Genomic DNA, 15,386 nt, shown 5'->3' on the forward strand with positions numbered 1-15,386 from the left:
TTAATACTCAAGGTTTTTTCTGCTGTCAAAATCCACTAGTAAACTGCACTAGTTTACTAGTGTAGTTTACTAGTTTACTGAGAGTACGATGAGATTCCTGGTGTTTTCCTTTCCTGCACAACACTAACAAATTTACCTTGTAACGCCAAACAAAAATGCACATAACTATACATGTTTTTGTGTATTTGTGTGTGTGTGTGTGTGTGTGTGTGTGTGTGTGTGCGTGTGTGTGTGTGGACTCAGCTGGATTCAAACTGCATGACCTCTCACTGCCCTGTTTCCTGCTGTAACCATACCTCAACCTGAACCCAACCAGTCGCCCCCTCCCATTACCGTAAAGCAACACAGCAAGCGCAATTAAAGATAATTTAAGACTTAAGCAATTAAGGCCACATCTTCCCTGGAAACGTGCACCAGGGGCGGTCCTGGTGTCTGTCTTGCACAGGATGAATTTGGACAGGTTTGCAAGTTTATGATTGTGTGTGCCCAGTATGGCTCTGTAATTGCAGCTCAGGCGCTTGGGGTCAGCCAGGGTCTGCGTGGCTTTGTTTCTGGATAAATTGCCGAGGAGGATATTAGGACAAAATGGCATGCTCTTGCTCTCCGGTTACAATTAGGTAAACAGGAGCGCACGCGGCGATAAAAGTACAAAAAAATGACACATTCTTTAAAAAAAAAAAAAATAAATAAATAAATAAAACTAAGATCATGCCGTTTCCGAGCACACATGGTATAAATAATCCCATCTTCGTGCAGACCACCAGCAGAACGGATTCACAACTACAGGCCTCCGAGCGGCTCCGTTTTAAAGGTCTGAACTACGGCTCCACTAGCTGATGTTATATCAACACAATTTTATTGAGTGGAAATCAAGTGGGATTTTCTGGAGGAGGAGGACTGCTTGAACACCTTCAGTCTGTAGCCTGGAAAGAGTCTGCGCTCCGGTGCCACTAAACTTGGTCCCATACGCTGTCAGGAGCATTTAACTTCCAACCGAGCGCTATCTGCTACTGTTCCCTGTATCATACAAACACGTGACGCGCGTCCCTTACTGCTGAGTCGGGATATTCAGGTAGCCGTGGAGGATGGAGTCTTCCTGGCTCCTGTGGACGGTGTTCTTCCTGGGTGGTCCCTGCAGCCCTACAGGCACCAGGAGTGCTACCATAAGCATTTTGGTCAAAAGAGACATGCGATTTTATGTGTGCGTGCGCAAGTGTGTGTAGACACGGACCGATTTGAAAGGCTACCAAAGCTTTTAAAAATTTCACGGTTTCAGAAGAAACAAAAATGTTCCACCGTTCCATTCCTCCAGTTTAAAGCCATTCCAGTGAGATACGGGAAGGCGCCAGGGTATGTTTAAAATGTTTTCCTGCTCTACATACGTTTCCTTGCAAAAGCAAATCATCGGTAAGTTTCTAGTGACGGAGGACATGAATGCTGGAGACGCGAGATGCGTGCCGGAAAGGAGTGGAATAGAGACTGGAAAAAGCAAGACAGATTCCACGTGTGCCAATGAGAGGGGGACAAGTGGAACCGGGAGCGTAGAGGCCAGTTGGAATTGGTGAAGAAAAGTGCCCGTTGTGAAAGAGTATCACCAAGAATGAAAGGGAAGGTGTACAAGGCAGTGATGAGACCAGCCATGTTGATTGATTCAGCGGCAAAACAGAACTGGAGGTTACGTGGCTCAAGACGTTGAGGTTCTCTCGCGGAGTGACGAGTGTGTGTAGAAATATGAACAAGTACATCAGACAAAACATACAAAACAGTTTGATTTGACTGCTGTTTGCTGTAGATCAGTTTCCTATGCAAGTCAAAAGCCTAGAAGTTGGCTTTTGTGCAAATTTTGTCCAACGGGCATCCGCTCTGAGTCCTATGGACCTCTGAGAAGTTGAAATATGCCCGAGTGCATTCAGGGCTATACGAAACTCCTATCATGGATGCTATTTAGCGAGTTGAAGCAAGCTAACCGAAGAATGAGGGCATTAGTTGATGTTACCAACATTGCCTGTGACAAATTTAGCAACTAAAGCCTTTCCTCAGCCTCCATCCCTGAGAATACTCTTTGGCTCTGGATTGCAGGTCAGTGAACTCATCAACATTTCATTGGATGTATTTTGTACTGATATTGATCACACGTCTATCTCGATAGGTATCATTGTTTTATCGGCCATCATTAGTAGAGGATGCAGCTGATAGGACTAAATGGAGAGGAATGATTTGCTGCAGCAATATTTAAGAAGAAGGCATAAAGAAAGCACATAAAACCAGAAGATACCCATTTTTCGGTATTAGAGGCCTGCCTCAATAAAAAAGGAATTGTAAGTAAATCTCGACTGTCTGACCACAACAACCTGGTGCAACTAGGGAAGCTGAACAACTCAAAGAGACACAAAGGCAACCTTAGCTGGAGAATCCCCAACACAGATTAAGGTTATGACAGCATTTATATGACATAGCCTACAGTCGTTTTGAAATGCCGACAAAGGCACATCGAAGTGTGACCTTTTTTTTTTTTTTTCAGGAGCTTTGGAATAAAATATTCCGGGCAGCAAAGGAAGCAGCAGATTCTGATCATGCAGCGAAGAATTTGTAACTCAATACACACGACTGGTTAAAACCTGTTATCCGGCTGGAATGTGCAGAGTCAGAAACAAAAGAAAAACGCACCCAAAAACAGCACCGAGGTTATTTTAACTTGAGGAAATGCTGACAGCTAAACATGGAAATGCCCTGCCGTCCACTGACCAGACTAAAAAGAAAGGCTGTTGCTTTTCACTAAATTTGGAATTGTTATAAATCTATACACAGCAGTGGCAACCTGTAAAGAAATAATAATAATAATGATTCAATTCCTCAACACAACACACACGCAAACAAACACACCATCTGTGTTATCAGCAGCTTCATGTGAGGACAGGGTTGCCGCCACATAAACCAGAGTGACGAAATGCCACCCAGCAGTCAAGTGAGGCAAACTTGCAAATGCCAAATTTAACTTCCTTTGGTTCTTAGAGCCACAATTCCTCATGGAGCGCACAATTATTTGAGAATGTTTTGGGTTTTTTTAGAAAATTTAGGAAATAGATATCATTTTGGTTACTCTAACGAAACTAATACAAGAAAAATGTGGTCTGATTTAACTTCAATCAATAAGGAAAAAAAAACGTGCATCTTGTTTTTACAGTGTATGTAAATATCAGGTTTCAACTGTTTGCATTGAAGTAAAGTGACAAAATCATTCAGAACTCCTATCTCAAATTTCATTTCATTATTGATTTATTTGTTTTCCTGTTTTTTTCTGTGTGGACAGAAAATCAAACTTTTTAAAGCAGAAAACTTTTTAGCAGAACATTAATTTTTTTTGTAAAGCAAAATCCAAGTGAAAGCCAAACTCAGCACCTGTTTTACTTTGTAAGGCTGCTCATTGATACCGGTCGCATCCTCGGAGGCCATATGGAAGTCCCGCGGCAGGTGAGACCGCATCAGTCTGTCGGCACAACGCTTTTGGCCCCCCGAGGTCCTCTGTAGGTGGAACAAAATCTGTCGGTGCAGGAAACGTTTGCAGTCGCTCGCTTTGTGCATTCCAAGTCAGCATCTACAAGGCGAAAAAGCAACAGACTCCGGGGAAAGCCAAAAAAAAAAAACAATACACTTGCATAACCTTTCCGTAAACTCACAATGGAATACAGAGTTACAAAAAAAGTAAAAATAAACAAAAAAACAACAGCTATAAAATATGTATTAGATGCAATGTCACAAAATGAGAAAGTACGGTGGGGTTAGAAAAGTTCAGTTGGAAACATTTGGAAACACTACAAACTGTTGAGTATAAAGAGGCTAACTGAGACTGCTAATCATTAAATACTGGTTTAAATAAGAAGAGCAAAATAGCCGTTGATTTCTATGCTTGTTTTTAAGGAGAAGAGGGTGAAACTGTCCTCCCTGTGTTTTTCCTAGCTTAGCAATTCCTTCGAGTCGTGTCATTTGTGTCAGGGGCATCGTGGATAGAAAATCAGTAGTTTTGAAAATAGTCCAGGCTTTTTCTCTCAAAAGTTTGGAATTTGTCCTCGCAAGTTGTCAACTTTTCAAACTCAGAAAGTTACGTTTTGTTTTTTGTTTTTTTTTCATATAAAATTGATGAGATTACTCTCCAAATTTCTGAATTTGTTCTGGCAAACCTTTCACATTTCAAGCTCAAATTTTTCCCGAAACAAATTGAGATCAACATCAAAATCTGAGTTTTCCCTGCAAGCTTTCGACATTTCAAACTCAGAAAAATTCGGAATTCGTTCAAGCAAATCCTCGTCTTTTGAAACGTAGAAGTGTGCTGCTTTCTCTAGAACATTTCTCAAAATTTCTGAATTTGTTCTAATAAATTTGAGACTTTTCTAACTCAGAAATGTCTTTGTCCTTTCTAGGAAACGTCTGAAAAAAAAATGAGCTCAATCTAAAAAAAAAAAAAAATTCTTCTGTCTTTTCCATCTACAAAGATCCCAAAAGGATCCGGAGGAACTGATCTCCATCCTGGCTGCGAGCTGCTCCAGTGAATCCTGGAGACGATGGTCTGGTGAAGCCAACAGGACGATATAACCTACAAAACAAAAAACCAAACAAGAGGAGGCCACTGAGGCCATTAAAAATGGACGCCCTAAACACCTCAGCTGCCCCTTGAAATTCTGTCCACAAAGGTAATAAACAGAATCTGTGACCGCTGCTGGCCGGAGCAGGACTGGCAAACTCTCTCTGTAAATATTATGTGCGGAAACTTATTGCTTATTCCCGATACTCTGGCTGAGTCATTGTCAGGACTTGAAGTCCATCCAACTTGTTAGCCAGTGATCTCACGCCGCCCATTATGATCTCCACTGCTGCTCTGAATCCGCGGCGCTTCCTTCTCGAGCTCATCTGGGGCTTGTGGCTCCGGTCGAGTTATTATTTCAACTTCAGCAAACGTTAATCAGCTGCTTCTGGTTGTGAACCGCATTGTTGCTACGGTTACGCATCATAGCAAATGACCAAAAGTTCAAAAAGAAAAAAGAAAAGAAAAACTCCTTCCATCTGCACAGCATCCAAAACCAGAGAGTATAATTGTCCAAAATTGTGTTGTTTCTGCCAGGAACGATGGAGCTGAAATTTATTGATTTATTTTTTTAAATAGAGAGAAAATTTGAATATGAGAAACAGAGTTTAAGTCTACATTCTGCCACCTGGAGCGGCACGACTCTAGAACACTAATATCAATTTTTAGGTTTATATAGCAGAATATCTATAGGGTTTCCAACATGACTTTTAGGTCTAAAGCAATCAGATTAATGAATATGAATCAAATATTGGAACAATCTGATTTAGTAACCAATTAATTAACTGGAGTACAGAGACTCTAACAAAGGATATTTGCTAAAAGAACAACACAGTCCTAGCAGTAATTCAGTCAAAATGTGTAAAAATATATTCATTTTGGATTTAAGATAAAAAATGCCTTGTCTGTAAATATGATCTACCCAAAACGTCTCAAACTGCATAGTTTTGGCTTCACCTGGATCAAACTCGCCTGTTAGCACCTTTTGTTATCTAGTTATTAGTCAGGGAATAATAAAAATAGAAAGTCCACAAAGCAAACGGACTGAACTTATGCCTCTTGTTCCCAATCACTTTGACCGCTTGAAGCTCTTCATCACGACATGTGGAATTAAACCGACAACCTTCTTTTCCCAGGAAGGGCCACTCTACCCACAGAACCACAATGCAAGCCAGAAAGACCTGAGATATTCATATGTTGGTCATTTTTTTGTGTGTTGGTAATGTTAATGTATTTTTAATATTGTATATAAAAAAAGATGAAGCGGTTTAATAAAAAATCTGGCAAAACGTGCCATTTAAAAAAATTTTTTTTTTAAAATCAGATCAATCACTCGACTATTTAAAAGATGATTAGTCGCAGCCCTGCTTCTTTCCGTCAGTCCTCTGACTGCTTTTCTCCATCAAGCTGCTGACTCACACCCTTCTCCACGTTTCCTCCTCACCTCATTCATCTCCCGTTTGCCTTCTTTTTTCTTTTTTTTGTATTCTTTTTCTGCTGAATCATGTCCACATAATCTGTCTTGAGCTTCCCTCTATGTGGCCCTCTCAAGGTTCTTCGCGTAAGAACTGCTGACGCACCTCCTCCCCTCCCTCCCTCCCTTCCTCCCGCTCTCCTCAGCCTATCTCAACATCGTGACCTTTCTGCCCGGAAGTGTTTGTCGGGCCATCGCCACGAAAGTCTCCTCAGAGGGTTCGACCTGAAACTGCTCGACTCGAGCTCCATACAGCTAAAAATGTGTCGAAAACACGGAGGGCCTCGAAAGCGGAGCTTGAGACACCTGCTCAGGCATCTCGCTCCAACGCCTCGATGGAAGGGAGAGTTCAGTCTCTCTCGCACGTGGTCCAGATAAAGAAACACCCAAAAAAAAAAAAAACAGAAAAATGGGAGGAGGAGAGAAAGAGCCGTAACTTTGGACCGCTGGAGCTGGAACTCATTAGCGCTTTTCCTTCAATCACCTGTTATTTCATGAAAACAGGACGAATAAAAAAGCAGAGACATCTGGTACCAGAATCTGCTTCGGGCAGAATCTGCTTGGGGGCCCGTGTTTCCCCCTTTTTATTTATGGTACAGAAACAGAACCGCATAAATGGGCTGGAGGGAGCAGCTCCGTAACATATGCTCCTCGCCGCAGGAGAGGAAAAATAAATGAACGCCAAACCCTAAAAACCTAAACCAATATAGGAGCACTCTGAACACCAAATTGCACCATCGGGCTAAATAGCAAATTTTTTTTTCCCCTTCTAATATGCCTTAAAGTACAGTAAGAGTTGTTTTATTTTATTTTACAACATAGCTCAACCAGACTGTGGGTAGTGAGAGAAACACTGCCAAAGAACAAAGTGTTTAAACCTCAACAAGAATAAACAGTTGGAGAAACGCCTTTGTTAACAATAACAGATAAGACGAAGGAGATGAACGTCAGACGCTGCCAGACATCAGGGGTCAAAATGAGAAAACTGAGAAAGCAGCGGAAAAGTGACAGTGACAGAAATGACTGTAATTTATTGCATAATGTGGAAACCATTACCCCTTAATGGAGGAGGGGCTGGCGCAGAGAAGCAGATGTGATGTCCAGGTTTGCTACCCATGTGGACTTAAAGCACACGCTCTCGGTGTGCGTGTTGCTCTACACCGCACACACTGGCAGAAGGTGTTCAGCTGAGGAAGAGTGCGTTCACACCAGCCCAGTTTAGTGTGCTTTAATCAAAACTTTTGTTTGTTAGCCGAACATTCGGGGGGTTTGGCTTGACAGTCCGATTCATCTGATCTGCCTAAAAACCTATATCTTGGTTCGGGTGAAGTAAATGAAACTACTTATGTGAACGCTAAGTGGACCAGAGGCTGCTCTAAAAGCAGCAAGCAGACTGAAACGCAGGGAATTTCTGGTAAACAGAGCCAAAGCAAACATGCAACTCTCTAGAAATGGCTCTTAAGTCTTTTGAAAAAGACAAATCCTACAACCGCTAAAGTCTCACGCCGCTTCTTTTAAGGAGGAAGTTGTGTGTCGTCTTTAGAGGCCTCTGTGTCGCTGCTTTCAGAAGTAACGTGAAAGAAAAAAAACCCGACATCCAGTGGACCTCTAACCATACATCGGTGTAGTTTAGGTTTCCAATATGGCAAGGTTTTTATTTTCTTAAATGACGTAGGAAAATGTACGTGCAAAAATGTTCCAGTTCATGAACAACTGGTTTCTTTCTTAATGGTGTTAGCTCACCATAGCTCCCTGTTTGGTTTCCATATTTGACTCTGGTCCACATGCAAATCCAGCCTTTGGCTGGTGGTGACGTTAGATTTTAACCACTAAAATCTGACATCACTCAATTTTTGTTCTTAAGAAGGAAATTTTTTGTTGTTTCCTTCAGTGGTTCTTTGTGCAAAGCAGTGAATCCATGTGCTCCATTTGTTGTCCTTGCCACTGATTGGCTGAACCTCCAGGAGCAAAAGGTAAAAGGGCTGTAGATGTTAGCTTCTGTGGTAGTGCTAAAATGATTATTAGAGTATATTAAGGTATATCAGATGTTTAGACAAGTGGTGAAAACTTTTTAATGGAGTTAATTTCAGGAACAGTCTTTTGTGTTTGGGACACCTGTGCTGCTAAACATGTTTAGCATTCAGATGCTACTTTAGGCTTATCTTCGCCGATAGGCTAACTCCTCTTGGTACTAACTTATTACGCTAATGGTCTTTCCTATTTTTCCATTGTTTTTTGCCATCAAAATAAACCCCCAGAGGATCAGAGAAACATCTTTGTCATCCGTCCCTGTCTGTGCGTGAAATTTACAGGCGTACCAGAAACGTGTGACTACAGAGGTTCCGGCCGGGAATCCGGTAAGTAAACTTTGAACGCCTTAAAATTTTAGGCAACTAATTAACATTAACTTGCTAGAATAGGTAGCCATAAGCCAGCAGCGCCTTAAGTATCTTTTCATTCGTCCTGCTCCATTGGCTGACCAGCTGAGTTGCTGGTCAACACTAAACAGCAGAACAAATATCTTCACGGCAAACATTAAAAAAAATGATTTATGATTTTTTTTTCTTTCTTTACCACAAACATCTTCAGGTCCATTTTGCTGGAACTTGCAGAATTCTATATATTCCTTTGCCACAGGGGTTTTCTGAATGAATCCTTACATAAGTAGATGTTGTTGAGGAATATGGTAAACAGAAACATACTTCCAAATCCAAAGTGCTTCTTTTTTTTTTTATACATGACTTATGTGTTATTTCATTTCAACATGATTCAGGAGTTCTTGGCCTCTGTGCAGATATGACTCCTTAAAATTAATCACTTCACTAGAAGCTCGGACTCCACCCTGCTCCAGTTGCCAGCACACTAGAGCCACGCATGCCGGCGCACCAACAGCACCACTGCCGCCGCCATTTCCTCTCCGGAAATGAATTAGGAGTCCGATTGGCTTCGGTTGCAGTCTGGCTGGTGATAAGGAAAAATCTGATTGGCAAAGAAGCGACAGCCCTTAGCCAAAGAGGGGGCGGGGCGGGGCGGAGCGGCGACGCCCAAAACACAAAACATCTTTGGCACCCCGCCAGGCATCCGGGTCGTCCGGATTCTGATAAAGCCACCAGCTCAGGTGGCTTAAAGCAGCAGGTTTATTTCATGAGAGCGACTTGGCCGGCGGACAGAGGCAAACATGCTGGGCGAGAGCAGAGCGTGACTAGTGTGCAGAATGCTGACTCATTTTCCTCTGAGGGGAACACAAACGTCCAATGTAAGAAGCTCTGAACTGGAAAGGAGGAATAAAATATCGCCGTGGTTAGTTAATATCTTATTTATAACATCACTGACAACATTTCAATATATATATATATATATATATATATGTATGTATAAGGCTTGCACAGGAGTAATTCTTAGATCACTTAATCGGCCAATCATTGTTGCCTGACAGTCAACAGTGGCGATGCGTTTGTCCGTTTAGCTTGTCTGGAGGAAATGCAGCAACTTTTGGAAAAAATAAATACATTTTTAAAAAAGGTAAAAAAAATAAAATAAAAAAAAACTAAATGGATGAAGTGACAAAGTTCGGCAGCAGTGGGGAATTTTTTGAGTTCATTTGTTTTCATTGGAGTTTTATGTAATAAAGCGTTTTTTTACCTGTATTTTAAGACAATGTAGTGAAAAATATTTAGTTGTTTGGCTCGGCCATATTTGCACATTTAGAATGTGTTCACACCAGCTCTGTTTAGTCCACTTTAACCGAACTCTAGTTTGCTTGCGTTGGTTGAACTGGTCCGCCTGAAAACCTAAGCCTCGGTTCGGGTTGAAGTGAAGTCTGGTGCGGTTCGGATGCGTATGCGAACGCCAAGCAGACCGGAGACCACTCCCAAAGAAGGAGGCGGACTGAAGAGCGGGGCATTGTGGGTAAATATAACCATAACAAACGCACAAGTCGAGATATGGCTCATGAACTTTCACCAACGACAAAAGAGGGATCCTACATTTATTTTCGAAAATTGCGTTTAGCAAAACTGCTAAACAAAGTTTGGTGCACGTTTGTAATGGAAATGCTTCCAAACCTGAACTGTGTTCTCTGGGCCTAAATTACCATATTTAATGTAAACACTGAATAATAATCCTTGAACTTTTTTTCTCTATTTATTTACATTTCTGCTGAATATGGTGAATATTATTTTTAAACTGATCAAGGGTGATATTTCACCCCATTAGAGACTTTTATGCATTAAGAAAAATAATAGAAAGAGATTAAAACCTGTTAATGAGTCTGAATGAGTCAAAGTGGGTTTTTTTGTATTTGTATTGACCCGTTTCAGATTACATTCAAATCCCAACACACTGACGTGTGTGGCTGGAACATAACGAAGTCTACGGAGTGAGTGTTTCTGCCAAGTTCTTCACAAGGTAGATCTCAAAAGGTAATCCTTTAATGGCAAATGCAAAAAACCTTCCAGCTCGTGAACAACTGCTTCCTTGCTTTAGGGTGTAAGCTGACCGTGGCTCCCCGTTTGGTTTCCATCGTTGCCACGAGGCTTCGTGGCAACACTCAGCGCTGCCTCTTCGGAGAAATGTTTCTACAGACTGCTGACTGTCCCGGGTCAGAGGTGTAGCCTTACACTCTGGCTGTCAGACGAGCGACTCAGACTCGCACAATAACGACGTGACGCAGCGTGGATGGAGGAACAGAAGGAGAACGCAGGGGGCGGAGGGGTGCAGGGATGCCGTCTGAGTGTGAAGAGACAGGACGAGAGAAAAGGGAAAGTCGGAATAAGATGATAAGCATGACAGGTGGAAACCAAGAAATAATAGAAATATAGGCGACAATAGTTTTTGCTTTTTTTCTTGCATCCAAAGGCAAGGTGACATATTACAGTCAGTGTGTTCCTCTTATTCGTTTTTGCACATATGGAGATGATTTCTTGCAGTGGTTCAGGCTTTACGAAATGACAGCCAGATGCGTTGACTTAAGAGTTATGTTTTGTTGGCTGAATATGACTCCCGGCTACAAGATGTTGTGGCTTACGAGGTACGCCCCGACAAACACGCCGGCGTCTGAACCCCTTTCGCACGGAGCTCCGTGCCCCCCCCCGTCACCGTCCCGCCACGCCGCCCCCGCCCTTGTTATTAGTCTTTGGTTGCCGATTGTCAATCACCAGCCGGTGACTTTTAAGAGGCGAGCTGGAACAGCTCCGGTGGAAACTCGAGAGATTGACGTTGACTCGAGGCGAGCAGGCGAAGCGAAGTGGCCCGAAGACGGAGCGCGATGCTGGAGGGAGGCAGAGGAAAAGGGCTGAAGAGCCGAAAGACCCTTGCTGATCGTTTTAGAAGAAGAAAAAGTCAACGTTCCGAAAATAAACCACAAAAATTATTGCAGCCCCTGGGAAACTTGTTAAAAGCTCATAAAAGTAAAGTCTGCTATAATACATGAGGCTGTAATGGAGATCCAGTTCGCTGGGTTTCTTCCACCCCGCCCCCCTCTTTCCTTTAGCCGAGAGGAGTTCTTAATTTTTTATTTTCTTACCAAAAGAATGGAAGCAAGAGGTGTCAAGAGTCCAAGAAGAACATCTCCTAGACGCATATAAGGTTAAGATTTAAGGTGGTGACTTAGAAAATAGCGATATGAAGTGATACATGTTGCTTTGATAGACAAGAGAGGACATGAGATAATGAAAAAGTAATCGACTATGTTCTGTCAATGTAGCTTATGAGTATCACCAATGGCAAGAAAATAAATAGAAGTACTTATCGGTGATAAACTACTTTTTAAGATAAAATAATTGGTTTTGCTGTACTAATTGTTGAAATATATGTGTTTTCTAGTCACATATATCACCTTATAGCATAGCCTAATCAAGTCACTATGTTTTTGTCATTTGTAATAAAAATGCTATATATATATATATATATATATATATATTTATCTCAAATATGACTTGAAAGAACGTTGACTTTGTAATTTAACACCTTGAAATTGTCTTTAAACACTTCCTGCCGTCTAAAATTAGAAGCAGAACCTTTGCCTCCAATTCTTCCACTCAGATCCTTCAGACTAGTCAGCAGCAATTAGCAAACACCTGGTGCTTTTTCTCCTGAGTTGATGAATTTGTTGTTACATTTCAGTTCAACTGAACACACGACAAACGAGATGTATAGTTTCGCATCTGATGGAACTGTGCATCAGCTGAACTCGGAGGAAGGCTGGTAAAAAAACGACAATAAAGGGTTAATAGAGGGAGGTGACGACTTCCTGAAGGAGTTTCAGAAAGAAACTTAGACAGAATTTCAAGGTGTGTAATTACCAAATCAATATAATCATTTTCTTTTTTGATCTATGCAGCTTTTTAAATTAAAAAAGAAAGCAACATAGTTACTTGGATTGTGCTATAAAATGTCATTATGTGCCTCAAAAATACATGTCACTGCCCCTTTAAACAGGTGGCAAAAAAAAAAAAAAAAACTTTTACCTTTGTAGACTTGGTGTTCTTTTTTGCAATTACCTATTTGTACTCATTTGTACTTTTACCACATTTTCTTGCTAATGATGGACGGATCTCATATTCTTCAAGAGTTGCTGAATACTTTAGGCAAACTCTCCCTTTTAAAACTTGCTCCACAAAAAAAAAATAAAAGAAATAATGCAAAACAAAACCACGCATTCTGCTCCGCGTCAATCTTTCACATTAAACCCAATGAAATAGATTTGGTAGAAGGCAGAGTACATATTGCATCAATCAGAACTCCCACCCACCTCTCCCCCAAACACGCAGCCACACACATTGGCCTATGCAGGGACAAATTGGAGCTGAGCGTGGTCTGAGTCAGAGCGGTCCGAGGCGACTTGGCTACCAGGCCTGCTCTGCGTTCAGCCTAAACGCTTCTGATAGGCCTCGCTTGAAAAACGACATGGTGTTGAAGCGGTGGAAATCGAGAGCCGCTGGCACGGCGTGTTGTTTTAAGTAGCGGGCAGAAAAGGGGGAAAAAAAAAGGACAAGTTGAGGGGGCGGGGAGACCGTCTACAGGCAGACCACAAAAAGATGAGAGCCAAGAAATCGATAAAGGTATTACACATTCCATCCATCTATCGAAAATGGAATCCAGTCTTGTTTTTACTTTACGTTTGCTCCACAAATATTTGGACAAAAAAATATACATATATATCTACAGTTTTAGTTTCTATGTAAAAATGAGCTTTTTCTCCTGAGTTGATGAATTTGTTGTCATATGTCGGTCGACTGAACGCGCGACAAAAGAGACGTAAAAGTTTCGCATCTGAATTCGAAATACAAGTTGAAAAAAGCCAAGCGCACGCGCTCCACCTCCGCGAGCAGCTCGGTTTCTCGCCGTGGCGATGAGAGCTGTGATTGATCAGCTTTTCCAGCAGGAAATGAGAGGGCATCTCTCAGAGGGCCTGTTTAAACAGCCTGTTATACGGTTACTGAGTTGTTCCAGGACAGCCTGTCACGTGAGGCGGCCGAGGCGCCCCGCGCTCTCTGGCCGACGTGAGTCAACGCTTCCCTCCCGGGGTCGGACGTCTCCGCGGCGCTGCCCCCCCCCAACACCCCCTCGCCCCCTCTCCCCACCGCGCGTCTTCGTTATTGTCGACTGTGCATGTTTGCAGTTTGTACCTGACGTTCCTCGGAAGAAACTGGCTCTTTGGAGTCAAGATTGAATCATGTATTCAGTGTGCAATTGAATGTACGTTTACTTTTCAGTTACATGATTTAATGGCTTCCCCCCCACCACACACACACACACACTCACACTCTTGAGCCTCCACGTTTGACGTCGTGAATCTGCTCAGAGCGTCCGGGTCCGTTCCACGTCACCTTTCCAACCACGTCCAATTGTACATTTGATTCGATTTGCAGAAATCTGATTACATGCTATTATTTGCAGTTGGGGCTTTTTAAGGTTGAAGTGGATATAAAGTATGGAATGAGGCCGGTAATCTGAACCGAACCGTTTCTGAGGGCAGTCGGTGAAAGTTCTGACGGGCCTTTTGTTAAGGTTACGTCTTCAGACGCGCAAAACGCCAGCTGTGATTTCTGTTTCCGCCAAAACGGAAGATGCTTCGCCACCCTACAAAAATCCTTGCGACCTCACAATTGTGTGTGTGACACGTCACAGAATATGGAACTGCAACATAGTATTGAAATTATTGGGGTTTTTTAGCCCTTTTGTTGTGATTCCAAAAAATCTTGTGCAGTCAATTGCCTTTCTCAGTAAATAGAGAATAGAAAAGAACTTTACATTATTAGACATGAAGAGGCTAATGGTAACACTGAAGGAGCTGCAGAAACCCATCGCTCGGGTGGAAAAGTCTAAAAAGAGCACAACTAAATTGTACAATTGCCAAATCTTGCCTTTGTGGAAAAGGAGCGAGAAGAAATCTGGATGTGGTCCAGTTTGCAGCTTTAATGAATGCCACATAAAGAAAAACTAATTTATCATAAAATTAATTGCAGACATTTAGCTAACTTCATCAAGCCGACGCCAGAGACCAAATGGATAGCTGTGCTACCTAAAGCTGCAGCAAATGGGTAAAATACTGCCAACACATTGTCTAAAAACGCTCTGTCGACTTCAATAGTTCAAACACCAAATTTATCTTAATATACATCAATACACACAGTGAAAACTACCTGGTCTTCAGTAGAAGCCAATGAATGAGGAAAAGTTAATAGCGCTGGGTTTTCTTCTTTGTACAATACAGTCAAATACATTGAAGTTTGTGGTCCCGACTTGAAAAACTGCTAAAGTTCACGGCGTGTCAGTCCTCTTGGTGGACACGCACCTAGCAAGGGACAGCATAGCCCGGCTGAAAGCAGCGTCAGTTGGAATCCAAGGCCAGCCCTCATGTTGGGAAAGGCAACCAGGCATGGCAGTCTGACCTGAGCGTCTGCTTTACCTCCTCATGATAAATGGGCTTTGAACGGAGAAAACATATTTGCAGCCAGTTAGTGTCTCGCAAAGATTCATCCAGCAAACTCTGGTGGAAGAAAACAGCCATTTGTGTCCAAAGTTTGCCCATTTAGCCTTGGCAGAGCGAGCAAACTCTTGCTCTTGTGCAGCACATTTCCTGTCAGGGTGTGCTGCAGCCGCTGGAAAGCACTGATGTCGTCCTCATCGGCCCGTGATGCATGGTCACAGCTAATCTGAAGATGTTCAATATAGCTGGCATTGACCCCGTTCCAGTGCTCGCATTAGTATCCATAGTGTTGATGTTTAGATCTAAGCGCCCGGCTCTGCCATTCAGACTGTCCGGAAAGTATTCACAACACTTATATTCTTCTATATTTTATGTTACATCCTTATTCTAAATTGTTTTAA

This window comes from Poeciliopsis prolifica, unplaced genomic scaffold, assembly GCF_027474105.1.
Source record: "Poeciliopsis prolifica strain line A6 unplaced genomic scaffold, Auburn_PproV2 SCAFFOLD048, whole genome shotgun sequence".
Classification (NCBI taxonomy): Eukaryota; Metazoa; Chordata; class Actinopteri; order Cyprinodontiformes; family Poeciliidae; genus Poeciliopsis; species Poeciliopsis prolifica.